The following is a 7,620-nucleotide window of genomic DNA, read 5'->3' as shown; positions in this document are numbered from 1 at the left end:
CAAACATTAGATGTTTATAAATTAAAGCTTTATTAAGCACCACATTGTAAACAAGTACGTGATGTTTCATGGTTATTCAGTTCCCACAGTAAGGCTAGTACACTGTTTAAAGCTTAAGCTGGTTAGTTCATATGTTTCAGGCTTAAGTTGATTATTTCTTATTGTTTAACGATTATGATGGTTATTTGTTATTGTTTCAGGATTAACCTGATAAGATGTTATTGTTTCAGAATCAACTTGATTAACTGTTATTGTTTCAGTATTAAGATGGTTAGCTGTTATTGTTTCAGGATTAACCTGATAAGATGTTATTGTTTCAGAATCAACTTGATTAACTGTTATTGTTTCAGTATTAAGATGGTTAGCTGTTATTGTTTCAGGGTTAACCTGATAAGATGTTATTGTTTCAGAATCAACTTGATTAACTGTTATTGTTTCAGTATTAAGATGGTTAGCTGTTATTGTTTCAGGGTTAACCTGATCAACTCTTATTGTTTTTCAAACTTAAACTGGTTAGTTGTTGATGGTTCAAGATAACCAGATTAGTTCATATTAATTTGATTAAAGAGTGATATTAATTTTTTTGTTACCTAACTATCTCTGCTTGGTTACATTTCTAAAGGGGTGATATGAATTATCTGGTCACGTTAGTATTTCTGGTAGGTTACATTCGTAAAGATGTGGTATTGATAACCTGGATACGTTAACATCTCTAGTTGGTTATATTCGTGAAGATGTGATATTGATAAACTGGATATGTGAACATCTCTGATTGGTAACATTCGTAAAGATGTGGTATTGATTACTTGGTTACGTTCTTATAGGGTGTTATTGATTACCTAACTACATGGTTGTTAGATTTTCTGTTTCTAAGTCCAGTAAGCTTATCAAGGCTTATTAGAACAAAATTGGGTTGATTATAGATTTATACATTTATTTGTTGAAGACTACATAGCTGACACGATCATAAATTACAGCGGAGTCGTTAATTTTGTGCACGTGAGCTACATCTTATTGATAAATAGGTTGGACAACTGTTAACTAAAGAGAGGCCAAACGTTATAATTACCGAGGATGAGCAGTCTCCCAAATAACCTTCATAATGGGCCCCTACGTCGTCTAATTACTTGTCTTTTGCACTTCACCGAGGCTTCACGATGCTGATAACGACCCGTGTAAGTCTTCAACGTTTTGAAACAGTCCAACAAGTGCAGTATTAAATTCATAGATTTCTTACGTTCAGTATTGTTAGAAAGAGCGAGTTTCGTTGATAATGGATTTAATTAATGTTTCGTCTTGAAATATCAATCCGCAATCGATCAATTGTTTTCTTGTTACGATATAAAAATAAGTTTTGGAGGAGGAAAATATTCTTAGGCATTTTAATATAATCAAGATTCGTAGAGGTTATTAGTTTTTTGTCTTCTGAACTCAAAGATCAATGGAAACTAATCTAAAAATATCGGTTTTCTTGTATCATATACAAGCTCGTAGAAATCAAACTCTTTCTTTTAAACATCCTTCCTATTAGAATCATTAACATACAGATCTACGCTTTACTCTTTCAAAGAAACATATTAATATATATATGTAAAAAACACACTCTCTCTTTATTAGAATTAAAGAATTCTTCTTCTCCTGTAATGAATCACATTTAGCCTTCTGCTGGTAGTTTTCCATTAATCAAAAGTTCTTATCATGCTCAGATTGGAAGGCATCCAACTTTTGAGGGTTAATTACATTTTAAAAACTTTGTGTGTGACGTTACGTACGGTTTGGGTTCTTTATTATGACTGGCCTTATAATTTGTGAAATTCTTCTATCTTTAAACATGCTTCAGTGATTGAGATTTATACGATAGCGTTATGACACTAGGCTAGTAGAAGCGGAAACTTCATTTGTTGAAAGGAATTGAAGTAACTTTTATATCAAAACAAGAGTTAGAGATTCGTGGCACAAAAACAATTTTCAAAGCGATAGACTGGAAACAGATATTGTAGAATGGAAGAAATGAGTCCAGCAAGATGCATCAATATGGATTAAATTTAGTATATATTGCAATGTTTAAAAGCAGAATTATCGAATACCTTCATCCATTGTGTCGAAATCAACAAGTCAAGTTTATCCATGTATAATGTATTAACTTCAGTTGTGTTAGATTTTTATTTATTTTTTGACGTTCACGAAGAGGTCGAAAAACGATTACACACATATTTGTTTTTACGTTCAGGTTATCAGAACGGGTTTACTAACTTAGGGTAACTATTATCCTATCGGATTTTTAATTATAGGGCTGGTATTTATGATACTTACCACATGAAACTGGGTCTATTGAAGGAGTGATATTTGTAATACAAATCCCACTATACTGAGTCTATGAAAGGATGAATATACGTTATATTAAGTTTTTCTAGGCTTGGCCATTAAAGGAATGGTATTTGTGATACATACAACATGAGACTAGGTCTATTGAAGGAGTGATATTTGTAATACAAATCCCACTATACTGAGTCTATGAAAGGATGAATATACGTTATATTAAGTTTTTCTAGACTTGGCCATTAAAGGAATGGTATTTGTCATACAAATGGTACTAGACTGGTCCAATTAGAGGACTAGTATTTGTGACATAAATCACACAAGACTGGGTCTATTAAAGGACTGGTACTTGTGATACAAATGATGATTTACTGGGCTCATTATCAGATTGGTATTTGTGATACAAGTCACACTAAAAGATGAGTATTTGTGATAAAAATCGAACTACAGTGGTTTTATTATGGGACTGGTGTTTGTGATATAAATCACACTAAGTTGGTTCTGTTAGAGAACTGGTATTTATTATATAAATAACACTAGGTTGGGACTATTACAGGACTGGTATTTATGATGAAAATTACACTAGACCGTTGCTGAAGGCTTCTTTGCTTTGTTTTATTGCTTCCCCGTAGAAAATATTTAAATTTCTTTTTTATGTAACACATCATATTTTGTTTAGATATATAATTTTAATCCCTGATTGAAGACTGTCTGACAGTTCGAAATCTAGAGATTAAATAAATGTTTTTGTGTGACTGATTCTCACCAGCAGTCGATGACTAACACCGATAGTGTTAAAGAATATTCACTTGGAAACAACTCTGACCTTGGGAAGATGTATTTTTATTTTTCAAGTAGTTCGTTGCGGTATCTTAAATTGCTTATAGTCGAGTTTCAACAATATGCTAGTAATTCTCTATACTTAAATTAGTCGAAGATTGCGTCTTACGTTTGTGAAAATTATAAAGTAGTTTAACATAGCTTGTTAAAAAAAGGACCTGACAAGAACCAACCGTATCAGGGGTTTGAAGTTAACTACAACATCAGAATTATCATGTAATTTTGCTAATTAAAGGACTGGTATTTGTAATACAAATCACACTAGACTAGGCCTATTGGTTACCTTGCTTCACCGTAGGAAACAAGTAAAAATTGTTTATGCAACAAATCCGATGAAGGACTGTCTATCAGGTTAACTAGAGCATTAATTTAAAGCAGAAAAATGTAATTTTTCTGGATCCTATTTATCAAAAACAATTCTTTACAGTACATTTAACACGTAGAGAATTGTTATTTATAGAAACACCATATTCTATAGTTTTAGAAAATGATCAACATAGACTATAAGAAAATACTGGATTTTTTACCTGATTTACATTTTTCAATAGGCTGTGTGAGTTTAGCGTTTTTGCAACCTTAACATTTTTGTGATTAACTTGAAAAAATGTGACAGATTTAACCTCTAGCAGAACATGCATATGTTAAGGACAATTAAAATTAAATTGCTCTAACAGCGCACCCTATACACTAATTTCTAAAAATATTATTAGTTGTAGTAAAATATTTTTTCTTCAAACACTATTCTGTAGAACTGAGAAAATTATTCAATTAAAAATACTGCATTATCCTTGTCTTTAGTTTTGTTTAGCAGAATATTTGTCAATATCCTGTTTAATACACGTCTCAATGTATTACTCGTTTTTAGTTATGTGTTTAGCAGAACCTCCGATTTGTTAATATCCTGTTTAATACACGTCTCAATGTATTACTCGTTTTTAGTTATGTGTTTAGCAGAACCTCCGATTTGTCAATATCCTGTTTGATACACGCCTCAATGTATTACTCGTTTTTAGTTATGTGTTTAGCAGAACCTCCGATTTGTCAATATCCTGTTTGATACACGTCTCAAATGTACTACTCGTGTTTAGCAGAACCTCCGATTTATCAATATCTTGTTTAATACACGTTTCAATGTATTACTCGTGTTTGTAGTTATGTTTTTGGCCAAACCTCCGATTTGTAAACTTGAGTTGATATCCTGATTAATATATGTCTTAAACCATTATCCGTGTTATTAGTTATGTGTTTAACAGGACTTTCGATCTGTTAATACGGGTTTAATAGTTCTCTCGTGTTTGACCTTAAAAAGGTTTTACCTTGTACTTGAAGAAGGTAAATTTGTTTTTAACTTCAAGTTTTCTTTTTTCTAGTTTAAGCCATCTTGTCACAACATCTACTGTTTAAGATCGCATGGCTTCTCATGGATGTACACATATATCTAAAAGAATTGTGTTTGGTTTGACTGCTTCTCCTCAAAGATTTCATCAATAGAAGTGATATTAACCGCTGATCCTCAGTCAAGGTAATAATCTGAACTAGAGCTTAGAAACAAGTGAGAAGCAGATGCAATGATAACGCCCTCTGTCTTCCATTTAACGACACAAGGCTGAAGAAACTAATCTCCCGAGTTTGGGGGTAGGGTGGGGGCAGAGACAGTATTACGACTTATTGCAGTTTGGCGTGCACATATCTGGAATTGGGAATACACTGAAATAATGACCTAGGAATGTATATCAAAAAGGAGGAACACACCATGATTATAACATAAATTATGTATTGCTCCGGTTTGTCAAAACAAATATGCAGATATACAGGTGTATTTTTGATGGATCTTGTGCAAAAAAAAGTTATTCAGGTTCCTTCCAAAGTATTTGTTTGTTTGAAGTTAAGTACAAAGCTACACAATGGACTATCTGTGCTCTGCCCACTACGGGTATCGAAACCCGGTTTCTACTGTTGTAAGTCCGAAGACATACCGCTGTGCCACTGGGAGGGGGGCTTTCCAAAGTAGCTGTGCGGATTCTTTGTTTTATATGATATATTTCGTTAATTATAATTAAAAAACCTGGTAAGATTAATAATATTGTGTTTTTCAAATAGTACATGGTGTATGGTTGTTGACTAGGCAGTTTACATTTCCACGCCACTCACGTATACGTCATTTTAGTCGGACCAATCAAGATGTCCTTCCTCATCAGATATGTTTCTTTTAACTGATGAGTAGGAGTAGAGTTTATAGTTTTTCTCACTGTCACGTCATTTAGAAACTTTCAGATCTTTCTTGAGAAAACAGCTCAATAGTGAGCTAAGACATAAACTTTAAGCTTGTGGATTAAGACGATGTAGCTTATTCAGAACTGAAGAAATACGAAGAAGATTAAGATTTATCCCAGAACTGAAAATGAAAAAGGGCGTGAACACTTCTACCGTTAAAGATGAACATATATTACTTTATATGGAAGTTGAGTAATACAAAATAGTGGCTACATGTATTAACCTTAAAGAAAATCATTTTAAAGCTTATCAAAAGCGAGTATTCGCGTTTCTTACCTGTAAATATAATAATCCCTCCCTGGTGGCTCAGCAGTAAGTCAGTGGGATTTTAATGCTAAACATCTGGTTTCGATACCCGCGGTGGGAAGAGTACACAAAATCTTTTGTGTAGCTTTGCGCTTAACAACAAACACACATTATATATATATATATATATATATATACTGATCCATCTACAGTTTCATGTAACCATCGTATACTCTTGTATATCATTCGATATACTCAAGCAAAAACTTACGTGCTTATACTGTGTAATCTATATATTTCTCTAATCATCGAGCCTTCAAAACATCATCCAAGTGCTAAAGAAAACAAAAAAAAACCTTCTGCATATGTACAATCTATAGTTTTATGACCTGGTCTCATTGAACGCTTTTATTAAAATCACCATTTATATGCATCTCCCTAGAATAATAATTTCTATTTTTCTTTCTAACGTTTTTCTTTCAGTATTTCACATTGAATCACAAGTTCGTGTAACACTACTTTACTTGATATTTAATAAACTGAGACGATAGTAAACTTTTAATCATGTTGGACTGCAGTAATCCAAGCATTATGTAGCTTTAGTATTAGTATTTTCAGCTCGAAAACCAGATGGCCTAAACGACCATGTCAAAAACCTTGACGTTCACGTATAGCTTTCTTTTAATTTTGTTTGTTTTTAGTTAAGCATAAAGCCGTTCGATGGGATCTCTGTACTGTGCCCTCCACCGATATCGAAACCAGGTTTTTAGCGTTATAAGCCTTCTGACTTACCGCTGTACTGACGAAGTACTGACCAGAGGAACATCAATTAGACAACAGTATCTCTTGCTACAAGGGTCTGAACCGAATAACGGGATTGACTGTTGCTCTTAAAGTACAGAGTGTTCGGCAGCAACACGGCGTGGACCTCGGAGCTTACGATACGCAGCCTGTGACCATAATCATTGGGCCACACCAAGCTCTACATAGCTCCAGACTTTTGACCATATTAAAGCGCTTCCAATTCCAAAAACGTATAAAAAGAGCAGATCGTCAAGATATCTCAGTACCATGATCATGCTACACGTGATCAAAGAATCACTACACCAAACATTCAGTTTTTTTTCTTTTTCGTAGAGTTATCATAGAAATGTCGTAAAAGAGGCATTATGTGAAGGTTATAAAAGACTTTGTAAACAATAAGAGTTGTGAGAAATCAAATCAGAACCGAAGTTCTAAAGCCGTTCAAGCGAACCAAGTGTTATTTTTCTGGACGAGAGGGAAGAAGGAGTAAAACGGGAAATAAAGAAGTTTCTCGCCGAAGAACATCCCCCCCCCCCGGTTTATCCCTTGTTTTGCTGATTCAGTAGTCAGTTAGTGGCTAGACAAAGAACGAACTGACAGCAGGTGGTTCCTACGACATTGAAAGGACGTGAGCAGAATTACAAAGAACGCTTGGGACAAATATTCTAATTTTTTTACGATTCTTGAGCCCCCTTGTGGGAAATAATGTATAACTTGACTGCGTGCCGTAAACCTCTAGTATTCACTGTGGGATTTTGTTTATGAGAGAAACGCCAGGTTCTGTCGATTTCTCGAGCTTGGTCTATTTATATCGCTATACAGTGGAAACTGTATAGTCAGTGAACAGTGAGTTTGAGTTAAATGAAATAAGACAAATTTAAACACTTTCTTGTTGTGATTTCTCTGGATGAAAAACGGCAACTACCTACACTAAATGGTAACCATTAAAAATACAAAAGTAGCCACTTGAAATCAGCAAAGATGTACATTTTCTAAACCTAAATCTTCTTTTTGAACTTCATCAACTTCTCATTTTAGCCATTATTTTAATGTAACTAGAAGCCCTAAAATTACAATTTTAATCACAGTTGCACCCCAGTGCACAGCGGCATGTCTGCAGACTTACAACGTTGGTGG

This window comes from Limulus polyphemus, unplaced genomic scaffold, assembly GCF_000517525.1.
Source record: "Limulus polyphemus unplaced genomic scaffold, Limulus_polyphemus-2.1.2 Scaffold209, whole genome shotgun sequence".
In the NCBI taxonomy this organism is placed as follows: domain Eukaryota; kingdom Metazoa; phylum Arthropoda; class Merostomata; order Xiphosura; family Limulidae; genus Limulus; species Limulus polyphemus.
This window is presented reverse-complemented; position numbering follows the sequence as displayed.